Source organism: Coregonus clupeaformis, chromosome 34 (genome assembly GCF_020615455.1).
Source record: "Coregonus clupeaformis isolate EN_2021a chromosome 34, ASM2061545v1, whole genome shotgun sequence".
In the NCBI taxonomy this organism is placed as follows: domain Eukaryota; kingdom Metazoa; phylum Chordata; class Actinopteri; order Salmoniformes; family Salmonidae; genus Coregonus; species Coregonus clupeaformis.
The window spans coordinates 11,355,842-11,374,104 of NC_059225.1; the positions used below are offsets into that span (position 1 = coordinate 11,355,842).

Sequence of the window (18,263 nt, forward strand, 5' to 3'; positions counted from 1 at the left end):
CTACAGGAGACAGAGAGAGAGAGCAGTCATACACCAGGTTATAGAAGGCCAGACCATCTACAGGAGACAGAGAGAGAGACCAGTCATACACCAGGTTATAGAATACCAGACCAACTACAGGAGACAGAGAGAGAGACCAGTCATACACCAGGTTATAGAAGACCAGACCAACTACAGGAGACAGAGAGAGAGACCAGTCATACACCAGGCTATAGAAGGCCAGACCAACTACAGGAGACAGAGAGAGAGACCAGTCATACACCAGGTTATAGAATACCAGACCAACTACAGGAGACAGAGAGAGAGACCAGTCATACACCAGGTTATAGAAGGCCAGACCAACTACAGGAGAAAGAGAGAGACCAGTCATACACCAGGTTATAGAAAGCCAGACCAACTACAGGAGACAGAGAGAGAGACCAGTCATACACCAGGTTATAGTAGGCCAGACCAACTACAGGAGACAGAGAGAGACCAGTCATACACCAGGTTATAGAAGGCCAGACCAACTACAGGAGACAGAGAGAGAGAGACCAGTCATACACCAGGTTATAGTAGGCCAGACCAACTACAGGAGACAGAGAGAGAGACCAGTCATACACCAGGCTATAGAAGGCCAGACCAACTACAGGAGACAGAGAGAGAGACCAGTCATACACCAGGTTATAGAAGGCCAGACCAACTACAGGAGACAGAGAGAGAGACCAGTCATACACCAGGTTATAGAAGGCCAGACCAACTACAGGAGACAGAGAGAGAGACCAGTCATACACCAGGCTATAGTAGGCCAGACCAACTACAGGAGACAGAGAGAGAGACCAGTCATACACCAGGCTATAGAAGGCCAGACCAACTACAGGAGACAGAGAGAGAGACCAGTCATACACCAGGTTATAGAAGGCCAGACCAACTACAGGAGACAGAGAGAGACCAGTCATACACCAGGTTATAGAAGACCAACTCAGGAGACAGAGAGAGAGAAAAGTCATACACCAGGTTATAGAAGGCCAGACCAACTACAGGAGACAGAGAGCGAGACCAGTCATACACCAGGTTATAGAAGGCCAGACCAACTACAGGAGACAGATAGAGAGACCAGTCATACACCAGGTTATAGAAGGCCAGACCAACTACAGGAGACAGAGAGAGACCAGTCATACACCAGGTTATAGAAGACCAACTACAGGAGACAGAGAGAGAGACCAGTCATACACCAGGCTATAGAAGGCCAGACCAACTACAGGAGACAGAGAGAGAGACAAGTCATACACCAGGCTATAGAAGGCCAGACCAACTACAGGAGACAGAGAGAGAGAGACCAGTCATACACCAGGTTATAGAAGACCAACTACAGGAGACAGAGAGAGACCAGTCATACACCAGGTTATAGAAGACCAGACCAACTACAGGAGACAGAGAGAGAGACCAGTCATACACCAGGTTATAGAAGGCCAGACCATCTACAGGAGACAGAGAGAGAGACCAGTCATACACCAGGTTATAGAAGGCCAGACCAACTACAGGAGACAGAGAGAGAGACCAGTCATACACCAGGTTATAGAAGGCCAGACCAACTACAGGAGACAGAGAGAGAGACCAGTCATACACCAGGTTATAGAAGGCCAGACCAACTACAGGAGACTGAGAGAGAGACCAGTCATACACCAGGCTATATAGGACAGACCAACTACAGGAGACAGAGAGAGAGACCAGTCATACACCAGGCTATAGAAGGCCAGACCAACTACAGGAGACAGAGAGAGAGACCAGTCATACACCAGGCTATAGAAGGCCAGACCAACTACAGGAGACAGAGAGAGAGACCAGTCATACACCAGGTTATAGAAGGCCACCAACTACAGGAGACAGAGAGAGAGACCAGTCATACACCAGGTTATAGAAGGCCAGACCAACTACAGGAGACAGAGAGAGAGACCAGTCATACACCAGGTTATAGAAGGCCAGACCAACTACAGGAGACAGAGAGAGAGACCAGTCATACACCAGGTTATAGAAGGCCAGACCAACTACAGGAGACAGAGAGAGAGACCAGTCATACACCAGGCTATAGAAGGCCAGACCAACTACAGGAGACAGAGAGAGAGACCAGTCATACACCAGGTTATAGAAGGCCAGACCAACTACAGGAGACGAGAGAGAGACCAGTCATACACCAGGCTATAGAAGGCCAGACCAACTACAGGAGACAGAGAGAGAGACCAGTCATACACCAGGTTATAGAAGGCCAGACCAACTACAGGAGACAGAGAGAGAGACCAGTCATACACCAGGCTATAGAAGGCCAGACCAACTACAGGAGACAGAGAGAGAGACCAGTCATACACCAGGTTATAGAAGGCCAGACCAACTACAGGAGACAGAGAGAGAGACCAGTCATACACCAGGTTATAGAAGGCCAGACCAACTACAGGAGACAGAGAGAGAGACCAGTCATACACCAGGTTATAGAAGGCCAGACCAACTACAGGAGACAGAGAGAGAGACCAGTCATACACCAGGTTATAGAAGGCCAGACCAACTACAGGAGACAGAGAGAGAGACCAGTCATACACCAGGTTATAGTAGGCCAGACCAACTACAGGAGACAGAGAGAGAGACCAGTCATACACCAGGTTATAGAAGGCCAGACCAACTACAGGAGACAGAGAGAGAGACCAGTCATACACCAGGCTATAGAAGGCCAGACCAACTACAGGAGACAGAGAGAGAGACCAGTCATACACCAGGCTATAGAAGGCCAGACCAACTACAGGAGACAGAGAGAGAGACCAGTCATACACCAGGCTATAGAAGGCCAGACCAACTACAGGAGACAGAGAGAGAGACCAGTCATACACCAGGCTATAGAAGGCCAGACCAACTACAGGAGACAGAGAGAGACCAGTCATACACCAGGTTATAGAAGACCAACTCAGGAGACAGAGAGAGAGACCAGTCATACACCAGGTTATAGAAGGCCAGACCAACTACAGGAGACAGAGAGAGAGACCAGTCATACACCAGGCTATAGAAGGCCAGACCAACTACAGGAGACAGAGAGAGACCAGTCATACACCAGGCTATAGAAGGCCAGACCAACTACAGGAGACAGAGAGAGACCAGTCATACACCAGGCTATAGAAGGCCAGACCAACTACAGGAGACAGAGAGAGAGACCAGTCATACACCAGGCTATAGAAGGCCAGACCAACTACAGGAGACAGAGAGAGAGACCAGTCATACACCAGGCTATAGAAGGCCAGACCAACTACAGGAGACAGAGAGAGAGAGACCAGTCATACACCAGGCTATAGAAGACCAGACCAACTACAGGAGACAGAGAGAGACCAGTCATACACCAGGTTATAGAAGGCCAGACCAACTACAGGAGACAGAGAGAGAGACCAGTCATACACCAGGCTATAGAAGGCCAGACCAACTACAGGAGACAGAGAGAGAGACCAGTCATACACCAGGTTATAGAAGGCCAGACCAACTACAGGAGACAGAGAGAGAGACCAGTCATACACCAGGTTATAGAAGGCCAGACCAACTACAGGAGACAGAGAGAGAGACCAGTCATACACCAGGCTATAGTAGGCCAGACAAACTACAGGAGACAGAGAGAGAGACCAGTCATACACCAGGCTATAGAAGGCCAGACCAACTACAGGAGACAGAGAGAGAGACCAGTCATACACCAGGTTATAGAAGGCCAGACCAACTACAGGAGACAGAGAGAGAGACCAGTCATACACCAGGCTATAGAAGGCCAGACCAACTACAGGAGACAGAGAGAGAGACCAGTCATACACCAGGCTATAGTAGGCCAGACCAACTACAGGATGACGAGAGAGAGACCAGTCATACACCAGGTTATAGAAGACCAACTACAGGAGACAGAGAGAGAGACCAGTCATACACCAGGCTATAGAAGGCCAGACCAACTACAGGAGACAGAGAGAGAGACCAGTCATACACCAGGTTATAGAAGACCAGACCAACTACAGGAGACAGAGAGAGACCAGTCATACACCAGGTTATAGAAGGCCAGACCAACTACAGGAGACAGAGAGAGAGACCAGTCATACACCAGGCTATAGAGGCCAGACCAACTACAGGAGACAGAGAGAGAGACCAGTCATACACCAGGTTATAGAAGGCCAGACCAACTACAGGAGACAGAGAGAGAGACCAGTCATACACCAGGTTATAGAAGACCAACTACAGGAGACAGAGAGAGAGACCAGTCATACACCAGGCTATAGTAGGCCAGACCAACTACAGGAGACAGAGAGAGAGACCAGTCATACACCAGGCTATAGAAGGCCAGACCAACTACAGGAGACAGAGAGAGAGACCAGTCATACACCAGGTTATAGAAGGCCAACTACAGGAGACAGAGAGAGAGACCAGTCATACACCAGGTTATAGAAGGCCAGACCAACTACAGGAGACAGAGAGAGAGAGACCAGTCATACACCAGGTTATAGAAGGCCAGACCAACTACAGGAGACAGAGAGAGAGACCAGTCATACACCAGGTTATAGAAGGCCAGACCAACTACAGGAGACAGAGAGAGAGACCAGTCATACACCAGGTTATAGAAGACCAGACCAACTACAGGAGACAGAGAGAGAGGCCAGTCATACACCAGGTTATAGAAGGCCAGACCAACTACAGGAGACAGAGAGAGACCAGTCATACACCAGGCTATAGAAGGCAGACCAACTACAGGAGACAGAGAGAGAGACCAGTCATACACCAGGTTATAGAAGGCCAACTACAGGAGACAGAGAGAGAGACCAGTCATACACCAGGCTATAGAAGACCAACTACAGGAGACAGAGAGAGAGACCAGTCATACACCAGGTTATAGAAGACCAACTACAGGAGACAGAGAGAGAGACCAGTCATACACCAGGCTATAGTAGGCCAGACCAACTACAGGAGACAGAGAGAGAGACCAGTCATACACCAGGCTATAGTAGGCCAGACCAACTACAGGAGACAGAGAGAGAGAGACCAGTCATACACCAGGCTATAGAAGGCCAGACCAACTACAGGAGACAGAGAGAGACCAGTCATACACCAGGCTATAGAAGGCCAGACCAACTACAGGAGACAGAGAGAGAGACCAGTCATACACCAGGCTATAGAAGGCCAGACCAACTACAGGAGACAGAGAGAGAGACCAGTCATACACCAGGTTATAGAAGAAGACCAACTACAGGAGACAGAGAGAAGACCAGTCATACACCAGGCTATAGAAGGCCAGACCAACTACAGGAGACAGAGAGAGAGACCAGTCATACACCAGGTTATAGAAGGCCAGACCAACTACAGGAGACAGAGAGAGAGACCAGTCATACACCAGGTTATAGAAGACCAACTACAGGAGACAGAGAGAGAGACCAGTCATACACCAGGCTATAGAAGGCCAGACCAACTACAGGAGACAGAGAGAGAGACAAGTCATACACCAGGCTATAGAAGGCCAGACCAACTACAGGAGACAGAGAGAGAGAGACCAGTCATACACCAGGTTATAGAAGACCAACTACAGGAGACAGAGAGAGACCAGTCATACACCAGGTTATAGAAGACCAGACCAACTACAGGAGACAGAGAGAGAGACCAGTCATACACCAGGTTATAGAAGGCCAGACCATCTACAGGAGACAGAGAGAGAGACCAGTCATACACCAGGTTATAGAAGACCAGACCAACTACAGGAGACAGAGAGAGAGACCAGTCATACACCAGGTTATAGAAGGCCAGACCAACTACAGGAGACAGAGAGAGACCAGTCATACACCAGGTCATAGAAAGCCAGACCAACTACAGGAGACAGAGAGAGAGACCAGTCATACACCAGGTTATATTAGGCCAGACCAACTACAGGAGACAGAGAGAGAGACCAGTAATACACCAGGTTATAGAAGGCCAGACCAACTACAGGAGACAGAGAGAGACCAGTCATACACCAGGTTATAGAAGGTGACCAACTACAGGAGACAGAGAGAGAGACCAGTCATACACCAGGCTATAGTAGGCCAGACCAACTACAGGAGACAGAGAGAGAGACCAGTCATACACCAGGCTATAGAAGGCCAGACCAACTACAGGAGACAGAGAGAGAGACCAGTCATACACCAGGTTATAGAAGACCAACTACAGGAGACAGAGAGAGAGACCAGTCATACACCAGGTTATAGAAGGCCAGACCAACTACAGGAGACAGAGAGAGAGACCAGTCATACACCAGGCTATAGAAGGCCAGACCAACTACAGGAGACAGAGAGAGAGAGACCAGTCATACACCAGGTTATAGAAGACCAGACCAACTACAGGAGACAGAGAGAGAGACCAGTCATACACCAGGTTATAGAAGGCCAGACCAACTACAGGAGACAGAGAGAGAGACCAGTCATACACCAGGTTATAGAAGGCCAGACCAACTACAGGAGACAGAGAGAGAGACCAGTCATACACCAGGCTATAGAAGGCCAGACCAACTACAGGAGACAGAGAGAGAGACCAGTCATACACCAGGTTATAGAAGGCCAGACCAACTACAGGAGACAGAGAGAGAGACCAGTCATACACCAGGTTATAGAAGGCCAGACCAACTACAGGAGACAGAGAGAGAGACCAGTCATACACCAGGTTATAGAAGACCAACTACAGGAGACAGAGAGAGAGACCAGTCATACACCAGGCTATAGAAGGCCAGACCAACTACAGGAGACAGAGAGAGAGAGACCAGTCATACACCAGGCTATAGAAGGCCAGACCAACTACAGGAGACAGAGAGAGAGACCAGTCATACACCAGATTATAGAAGGCCAACTACAGGAGACAGAGAGAGAGACCAGTCATACACCAGGTTATAGAAGACCAGACATACTACAGGAGACAGAGAGAGAGAGACCAGTCATACACCAGGCTATAGAAGGCCAGACCAACTACAGGAGACAGAGAGAGAGACCAGTCATACACCAGGTTATAGAAGGCCAGACCAACTACAGGAGACAAGAGAGAGACCAGTCATACACCAGGCTATAGAAGGCCAGACCAACTACAGGAGACAGAGAGAGAGACCAGTCATACACCAGGTTATAGAAGGCCAGACCAACTACAGGAGACAGAGAGAGAGACCAGTCATACACCAGGCTATAGAAGGCCAGACCAACTACAGGAGACAGAGAGAGAGACCAGTCATACACCAGGCTATAGAAGGCCAGACCAACTACAGGAGACAGAGAGAGAGACCAGTCATACACCAGGTTATAGAAGGCCAGACCAACTACAGGAGACAGAGAGAGAGACCAGTCATACACCAGGTTATAGAGCCAGACCAACTACAGGAGACAGAGAGAGAGACCAGTCATACACCAGGTTATAGAAGGCCAGACCAACTACAGGAGACAGAGAGAGAGACCAGTCATACACCAGGCTATAGAAGGCCAGACCAACTACAGGAGACAGAGAGAGAGACCAGTCATACACCAGGCTATAGAAGGCCAGACCAACTACAGGAGACAGAGAGAGAGACCAGTCATACACCAGGTTATAGAAGGCCAGACCAACTACAGGAGACAGAGAGAGAGACCAGTCATACACCAGGCTATAGAAGGCCAGACCAACTACAGGAGACAGAGAGAGAGACCAGTCATACACCAGGTTATAGAAGAGACCAACTACAGGAGACAAGAGAGAGACCAGTCATACACCAGGTTATAGAAGGCCAGACCAACTACAGAAGACAGAGAGAGAGACCAGTCATACACCAGGCAATAGTAGGCCAGACCAACTACAGGAGACAGAGAGAGAGACCAGTCATACACCAGGTTATAGAAGGCCAGACCAACTACAGGAGACAGAGAGAGAGACCAGTCATACACCAGGTTATAGAAGACCAGACCAACTACAGGAGACAGAGAGAGACCAGTCATACACCAGGCTATAGAAGGCCAGACCAACTACAGGAGACAGAGAGAGAGACCAGTCATACACCAGGTTATAGAAGGCCAGACCAACTACAGGAGACAGAGAGAGAGACCAGTCATACACCAGGCTATAGAAGGCCAGACCAACTACAGGAGACAGAGAGAGAGACCAGTCATACACCAGGTTATAGAACAGACCAACTACAGGAGACAGAGAGAGAGACCAGTCATACACCAGGTTATAGAAGGCCAGACCAACTACAGGAGACAGAGAGAGAAGACCAGTCATACACCAGGTTATAGAAGGCCAGACCAACTACAGGAGACAGAGAGAGAGACCAGTCATACACCAGGTTATAGAGACAGACCAACTACAGGAGACAGAGAGAGAGACCAGTCATACACCAGGTTATAGAAGGCCAGACCAACTACAGGAGACAGAGAGAGAGACCAGTCATACACCAGGCTATAGTAGGCCAGACCAACTACAGGAGACAGAGAGAGAGACCAGTCATACACCAGGTTATAGAAGGCCAGACCAACTACAGGAGACAGAGAGAGAGACCAGTCATACACCAGGTTATAGAAGGCCAGACCAACTACAGGAGACGAGAGAGAGACCAGTCATACACCAGGTTATAGAAGGCCAGACCAACTACAGGAGACAGAGAGAGAGACCAGTCATACACCAGGTTATAGAAGGCCAGACCAACTACAGGAGACAGAGAGAGAGACCAGTCATACACCAGGTTATAGAAGGCCAGACCAACTACAGGAGACAGAGAGAGAGACCAGTCATACACCAGGTTATAGAAGGCCAGACCAACTACAGGAGACAGAGAGGAGACCAGTCATACACCAGGTTATAGAAGACCAGACCAACTACAGGAGACAGAGAGAGAGACCAGTCATACACCAGGTTATAGAAGGCCAGACCGAGAGAGACCAGTCATACACCAGGTTATAGATGACCAACTACAGGAGACAGAGAGAGAGACCAGTCATACACCAGGTTATAGTAGGCCAGACCAACTACAGGAGACAGAGAGAGAGACCAGTCATACACCAGGTTATAGAAGGCCAGACCAACTACAGGAGACAGAGAGAGAGACCAGTCATACACCAGGTTATAGAGCAGACCAACTACAGGAGACAGAGAGAGAGACCAGTCATACACCAGGTTATAGAAGGCCAGACCAACTACAGGGAGACAGAGAGAGAGACCAGTCATACACCAGGTTATAGAAGGCCAGACCAACTACAGGAGACAGAGAGAGAGACCAGTCATACACCAGGTTATAGAAGGCCAGACCAACTACAGGAGACAGAGAGAGACCAGTCATACACCAGGCTATAGAATGCCAGACCAACTACAGGAGACAGAGAGAGACCAGTCATACACCAGGTTATAGAAGGCCAGACCAACTACAGGAGACAGAGAGAGACCAGTCATACACCAGGATATAGTAGGCCAGACCAACTACTGGAGACAGAGAGAGAAACCAGTCATACACCAGGCTATAGAAGGCCAGACCAACTACAGGAGACAGAGAGAGACCAGTCATACACCAGGCTATAGAAGGCCAGACCAACTACAGGAGACAGAGAGAGAGACCAGTCATACACCAGGTTATAGAAGGCCAGACCAACTACAGGAGACAGAGAGAGAGACCAGTCATACACCAGGTTATAGAAGGCCAGACCAACTACAGGAGACAGAGAGAGAGACCAGTCATACACCAGGTTATAGAAGGCCAGACCAACTACAGGAGACAGAGAGAGAGACCAGTCATACACCAGGCTATAGAAGGCCAGACCAACTACAGGAGACAGAGAGAGACCAGTCATACACCAGGCTATAGAAGGCCAGACCAACTACAGGAGACAGAGAGAGAGACCAGTCATACACCAGGCTATAGAAGGCCAGACCAACTACAGGAGACAGAGAGAGAGACCAGTCATACACCAGGTTATAGTAGGCCAGACCAACTACAGGAGACAGAGAGAGACCAGTCATACACCAGGCTATAGAGCCAGACCAACTACAGGAGACAGAGAGAGAGACCAGTCATACACCAGGTTATAGAAGGCCAGACCAACTACAGGAGACAGAGAGAGAGACCAGTCATACACCAGGTTATAGAAGGCCAGACCAACTACAGGAGACAAGAGAGAGACCAGTCATACACCAGGTTATAGAAGGCCAGACCAACTACAGGAGACAGAGAGAGAGACCAGTCATACACCAGGCTATAGAAGGCCAGACCAACTACAGGAGACAGAGAGAGAGACAAGTCATACACCAGGTTATAGAAGACCAACTACAGGAGACAGAGAGAGAGACCAGTAATACACCAGGTTATAGAAGGCCAGACAAACTACAGGAGACAGAGAGAGACCAGTCATACACCAGGTTATAGAAGACCAGACCAACTACAAGAGACAGAGAGAGAGACCAGTCATACACCAGGCTATAGAAGGCCAGACCAACTACAGGAGACAGAGAGAGAGACCAGTCATACACCAGGTTATAGAAGACCAACTACAGGAGACAGAGAGAGAGACCAGTCATACACCAGGTTATAGAAGGCCAGACCAACTACAGGAGACAGAGAGAGAGACCAGTCATACACCAGGTTATAGAAGGCCAGACCAACTACAGGAGACAGAGAGAGAGACCAGTCATACACCAGGCTATAGTAGGCCAGACCAACTACAGGAGACAGAGAGAGAGAGACCAGTCATACACCAGGCTATAGAAGGCCAGACCAACTACAGGAGACAGAGAGAGAGACCAGTCATACACCAGATTATAGAAGGCCAACTACAGGAGACAGAGAGAGAGACCAGTCATACACCAGGTTATAGAAGACCAGACATACTACAGGAGACAGAGAGAGAGACCAGTCATACACCAGGCTATAGAAGGCCAGACCAACTACAGGAGACAGAGAGAGAGACCAGTCATACACCAGGTTATAGAAGGCCAGACCAACTACAGGAGACAGAGAGAGAGACCAGTCATACACCAGGCTATAGAAGGCCAGACCAACTACAGGAGACAGAGAGAAAGACCAGTCATACACCAGGTTATAGAAGGCCAGACCAACTACAGGAGACAGAGAGAGAGACCAGTCATACACCAGGCTATAGAAGGCCAGACCAACTACAGGAGACAGAGAGAGAGACCAGTCATACACCAGGTTATAGAAGGCCAGACCAACTACAGGAGACAGAGAGAGAGACCAGTCATACACCAGGTTATAGAAGACCAACTACAGGAGACAGAGAGAGACCAGTCATACACCAGGTTATAGAAGACCAACTACAGGAGACAGAGAGAGACCAGTCATACACCAGGCTATAGTAGGCCAGACCAACTACAGGAGACAGAGAGAGAGACCAGTCATACACCAGGCTATAGTAGGCCAGACCAACTACAGGAGACAGAGAGAGAGACCAGTCATACACCAGGCTATAGAAGGCCAGACCAACTACAGGAGACAGAGAGACCAGTCATACACCATGCTATAGTAGGCCAGACCAACTACAGGAGACAGAGATAGAGACCAGTCATACACCAGGCTATAGAAGGCCAGACCAACTACAGGAGACAGAGAGAGAGACCAGTCATACACCAGGTTATTGAAGACCAACTACAGGAGACAGAGAGAGACCAGTCATACACCAGGTTATAGAAGGCCAGACCAACTACAGAAGACAGAGAGAGAGACCAGTCATACACCAGGCAATAGTAGGCCAGACCAACTACAGGAGACAGAGAGAGAGACCAGTCATACACCAGGTTATAGAAGGCCAGACCAACTACAGGAGACAGAGAGAGAGACCAGTCATACACCAGGTTATAGAAGACCAGACCAACTACAGGAGACAGAGAGATACCAGTCATACACCAGGCTATAGTAGGCCAGACCAACTACAGGAGACAGAGAGAGAGACCAGTCATACACCAGGTTATAGAAGACCAGACCAACTACAGGAGACAGAGAGAGAGACCAGTCATACACCATGCTATAGAAGGCCAGACCAACTACAGGAGACAGAGAGAGAGACCAGTCATACACCAGGTTATAGAGGCAGACCAACTACAGGAGACAGAGAGAGAGACCAGTCATACACCAGGTTATAGAAGGCCAGACCAACTACAGGAGACAGAGAGAGAGACCAGTCATACACCAGGTTATAGAAGGCCAGACCAACTACAGGAGACAGAGAGAGAGACCAGTCATACACCAGGTTATAGAAGACCAACTACAGGAGACAGAGAGAGAGACCAGTCATACACCAGGTTATAGAAGGCCAGACCAACTACAGGAGACAGAGAGAGAGACCAGTCATACACCAGGCTATAGTAGGCCAGACCAACTACAGGAGACAGAGAGAGAGACCAGTCATACACCAGGTTATAGTAGGCCAGACCAACTACAGGAGACAGAGAGAGAGACCAGTCATACACCAGGTTATAGAAGGCCAGACCAACTACAGGAGACAGAGAGAGAGACCAGTCATACACCAGGTTATAGAAGGCCAGACCAACTACAGGAGACAGAGAGAGACCAGTCATACACCAGGTTATAGAAGACCAACTACAGGAGACAGAGAGAGAGACCAGTCATACACCAGGTTATAGAAGGCCAGACCAACTACAGGAGACAGAGAGAGAGACCAGTCATACACCAGGTCATAGAAGACCAGACCAACTACAGGAGACAGATAGAGAGACCAGTCATACACCAGGTTATAGAAGACCAGACCAACTACAGGAGACAGAGAGAGAGACCAGTCATACACCAGGTTATAGAAGGCCAGACCGAGAGAGACCAGTCATACACCAGGTTATAGATGACCAACTACAGGAGACAGAGAGAGAGACCAGTCATACACCAGGTTATAGTAGGCCAGACCAACTACAGGAGACAGAGAGAGAGACCAGTCATACACCAGGTTATAGAAGACCAGACCAACTACAGGAGACAGAGAGAGACCAGTCATACACCAGGTTATAGAAGACCAACTACAGGAGACAGAGAGAGAGACCAGTCATACACCAGGTTATAGAAGGCCAGACCAACTACAGGAGACAGAGAGAGAGACCAGTCATACACCAGGTTATAGAAGGCCAGACCAACTACAGGAGACAGAGAGAGAGATCAGTCATACACCAGGTTATAGAAGGCCAGACCAACTACAGGAGTCAGAGAGAGAGACCAGTCATACACCAGGTTATAGAAGGCCAGACCAACTACAGGAGACAGAGAGAGAGACCAGTCATACACCAGGTTATAGAAGGCCAGACCAACTACAGGAGACAGAGAGAGACCAGTCATACACCAGGTTATAGAAGGCCAGACCAACTACAGGAGACAGAGAGAGAGACCAGTCATACACCAGGTTATAGAAGGCCAGACCAACTACAGGAGACAGAGAGAGACCAGTCATACACCAGGTTATAGAAGACCAACTACAGGAGACAGAGAGAGAGACCAGTCATACACCAGGTTATAGTAGGCCAGACCAACTACAGGAGACAGAGAGAGACCAGTCATACACCAGGTTATAGACAGACCAACTACAGGAGACAGAGAGAGAGACCAGTCATACACCAGGTTATAGAAGGCCAGACCAACTACAGGAGACAGAGAGAGAGACCAGTCATACACCAGGTTATAGAAGGCCAGACCAACTACAGGAGACAGAGAGAGACCAGTCATACACCAGGTTATAGAAGGCCAGACCAACTACAGGAGACAGAGAGAGAGACCAGTCATACACCAGGTTATAGAAGGCCAGACCAACTACAGGAGACAGAGAGAGAGACCAGTCATACACCAGGTTATAGAAGACCAGACCAACTACAGGAGACAGAGAGAGACCAGTCATACACCAGGTTATAGAAGACCAACTACAGGAGACAGAGAGAGAGACCAGTCATACACCAGGTTATAGAAGGCCAGACCCACTACAGGAGACAGAGAGAGAGACCAGTCATACACCAGGCTATAGAAGGCCAGACCAACTACAGGAGACAAGAGAGAGACCAGTCATACACCAGGTTATAGAAGGCCAGACCAACTACAGGAGTACAGAGAGAGACCAGTCATACACCAGGTTATAGAAGGCCAGACCAACTACAGGAGACAGAGAGAGAGACCAGTCATACATCAGGTTATAGAAGACCAGACCAACTACAGGAGACAGATAGAGAGACCAGTCATACACCAGGTTATAGAAGACCAGACCAACTACAGGAGACAGAGAGAGAGACCAGTCATACACCAGGTTATAGAAGGCCAGACCAACTACAGGAGACAGAGAGAGACCAGTCATACACCAGGTTATAGATGACCAACTACAGGTGACAGAGAGAGAGACCAGTCATACACCAGGTTATAGTAGGCCAGACCAACTACAGGAGACAGAGAGAGACCAGTCATACACCAGGTTATAGAAGACCAACTACAGGAGACAGAGAGAGAGACCAGTCATACACCAGGTTATAGAAGGCCAGACCCACTACAGGAGACAGAGAGAGAGACCAGTCATACACCAGGTTATAGAAGGCCAGACCAACTACAGGAGACAGAGAGAGACCAGTCATACACCAGGTTATAGAAGGCCAGACCAACTACAGGAGACAGAGAGAGAGACCAGTCATACACCAGGCTATAGAAGGCCAGACCAACTACAGGAGACAGAGAGAGAGACCAGTCATACACCAGGTTATAGAAGACCAGACCAACTACAGGAGACAGAGAGAGAGACCAGTCATACACCAGGTTATAGAAGACCAACTACAGGAGACAGAGAGAGAGACCAGTCATACACCAGGTTATAGAAGGCCAGACCAACTACAGGAGACAGAGAGAGAGACCAGTCATACACCAGGTTATAGAAGGCCAGACCAACTACAGGAGACAGAGAGAGACCAGTCATACACCAGGTTATAGAAGGCCAGACCAACTACAGGAGACAGAGAGAGAGACCAGTCATACACCAGGTTATAGAAGGCCAGACCAACTACAGGAGACAGAGAGAGAGACCAGTCATACACCAGGCTATAGAAGGCCAGACCAACTACAGGAGACAAGAGAGAGAGACCAGTCATACACCAGGCTATTGTAGGCCAGACCAACTACAGGAGACAGAGAGAGAGACCAGTCATACACCAGGTTATAGAAGGCCAGACCAACTACAGGAGACAGAGAGAGAGCCAGTCATACACCAGGTTATAGAAGGCCAGACCAACTACAGGAGACAGAGAGAGAGACCAGTCATACACCAGGTTATAGAAGGCCAGACCAACTACAGGAGACAGAGAGAGAGACCAGTCATACACCAGGTTATAGAAGGCCAGACCAACTACAGGAGACAGAGAGAGACCAGTCATACACCAGGTTATAGAAGGCCAGACAAACTACAGGAGACAGAGAGAGAGACCAGTCATACACCAGGTTATAGAAGACCAGACCAACTACAGGAGACAGAGAGAGAGACCAGTCATACACCAGGCTATAGAAGGCCAGACCAACTACAGGAGACAGAGAGAGAGACCAGTCATACACCAGGTTATAGAAGACCAGACCAACTACAGGAGACAGAGAGAGAGACCAGTCATACACCAGGTTATAGAAGGCCAGACCAACTACAGGAGACAGAGAGAGAGAGACCAGTCATACACCAGGTTATAGAAGGCCAGACCAACTACAGGAGTCAGAGAGAGAGACCAGTCATACACTAGGTTATAGAAGGCCAGACCAACTACAGGAGACAGAGAGAGAGACCAGTCATACACCAGGTTATAGAAGACCAGACCAACTACAGGAGACAGAGAGAGAGACCAGTCATACACCAGGCTATAGAAGGCCAGACCAACTACAGGAGACAGAGAGAGAGACCAGTCATACACCAGGCTATAGAAGGCCAGACCAACTACAGGAGACGGAGAGAGAGACCAGTCATACACCAGGTTATAGAAGGCCAGACCAACTACAGGAGACAGAGAGAGACCAGTTATACACCAGGCTATAGAAGACCAACTACAGGAGACAGAGAGAGAGACCAGTCATACACCAGGTTATAGAAGGCCAGACCAACTACAGGAGACAGAGAGAGAGACCAGTCATACACCAGGCTATAGAAGGCCAGACCAACTACAGGAGACAGAGAGAGAGACCAGTCATACACCAGGTTATAGAACAGACCAACTACAGGAGACAGAGAGAGAGACCAGTCATACACCAGGCTATAGAAGGCCAGACCAACTACAGGAGACAGAGAGAGAGACCAGTCATACACCAGGTTATAGAAGACCAACTACAGGAGACAGAGAGAGACCAGTCATACACCAGGTTATAGAAGACCAACTACAGGAGACAGAGAGAGAGACCAGTCATACACCAGGCTATAGAAGGCCAGACCAACTACAGGAGACAGAGAGAGAGACCAGTCATACACAAGGCTATAGAAGGCCAGACCAACTACAGGAGACAGAGAGAGAGACCAGTCATACACCAGGTTATAGAAGGCCAGACCAACTACAGGAGACAGAGAGAGACCAGTCATACACCAGGCTATAGTAGGCCAGACCAACTACAGGAGACAGAGAGAGACCAGTCATACACAAGGCTATAGAAGGCCAGACCAACTACAGGAGACAGAGAGAGAGACCAGTCATACACCAGGCTATAGTAGGCCAGACCAACTACAGGAGACAGAGAGACCAGTCATACACCAGGTTATAGAAGGCCAGACCAACTACAGGAGACGGAGAGAGAGACCAGTCATACACCAGGTTATAGAAGGCCAGACCAACTACAGGAGACAGAGAGAGAGACCAGTCATACACCAGGCTATAGAAGGCAGACCAACTACAGGAGACAGAGAGAGAGACCAGTCATACACCAGGCTATAGAAGGCCAGACCAACTACAGGAGACAGAGAGAGAGACCAGTCATACACCAGGTTATAGAAGAGACCAACTACAGGAGACAGAGAGAGACCAGTCATACACCAGGTTATAGAAGGCCAGACCAACTACAGGAGACAGAGAGAGAGACCAGTCATACACCAGGTTATAGAAGGCCAGACCAACTACAGGAGACAGAGAGAGAGACCAGTCATACACCAGGTTATAGAAGACCAACTACAGGAGACAGAGAGAGAGACCAGTCATACACCAGGCTATAGAAGGCCAGACCAACTACAGGAGACAGAGAGAGAGACCAGTCATACACAAGGCTATAGAAGGCCAGACCAACTACAGGAGGCAGAGAGAGAGACCAGTCATACACCAGGTTATAGAAGGCCAGACCAACTACAGGAGACAGAGAGAGACCAGTCATACACCAGGCTATAGTAGGCCAGACCAACTACAGGAGACAGAGAGAGACCAGTCATACACCAGGCTATAGAAGGCCAGACCAACTACAGGAGACAGAGAGAGAGACCAGTCATACACCAGGTTATAGTAGGCCAGACCAACTACAGGAGACAGAGAGACCAGTCATACACCAGGTTATAGAAGGCCAGACCAACTACAGGAGACAGAGAGAGAGACCAGTCATACACCAGGTTATAGAAGGCCAACTACAGGAGACAGAGAGAGAGACCAGTCATACACCAGGCTATAGTAGGCCAGACCAACTACAGGAGACAGAGAGAGAGACCAGTCATACACCAGGCTATAGAAGGCCAGACCAACTACAGGAGACAGAGAGAGAGACCAGTCATACACCAGGTTATAGAAGACCAGACCAACTACAGGAGACAGAGAGAGAGACCAGTCATACACCAGGTTATAGAAGGCCAGACCAACTACAGGAGACAGAGAGAGAGACCAGTCATACACCAGGTTATAGAAGACCAGACCAACTACAGGAGACAGAGAGAGAGACCAGTCATACACCAGGCTATAGTAGGCCAGACCAACTACAGGAGACAGAGAGAGAGACCAGTCATACACCAGGCTATAGAAGGCCAGACCAACTACAGGAGACAGAGAGAGAGACCAGTCATACACCAGGTTATAGAAGACCAACTACAGGAGACAGAGAGAGAGACCAGTCATACACCAGGTTATAGAAGGCCAGACCAACTACAGGAGACAGAGAGAGAGACCAGTCATACACCAGGTTATAGAAGGCCAGACCAACTAGAGGAGACAGAGAGAGAGACCAGTCATACACCAGGTTATAGAAGGCCAGACCAACTACAGGAGACAGAGAGAGAGACCAGTCATACACCAGGTTATAGAAGGCCAGACCAACTACAGGAGACAAAGAGAGAGACCAG

The 18,263-nt window shown here is 49.0% G+C and overlaps 1 protein-coding gene across 3 annotated transcripts in view; it reads right to left on the reverse strand.

Moving 5' to 3' along the window:
• hhatlb (hedgehog acyltransferase like, b) overlaps window positions 1-18,263 on the reverse strand; it is a 103,843-nt gene that overhangs the window by 15,743 nt on the left and 69,837 nt on the right. The window lies entirely within an intron of this gene.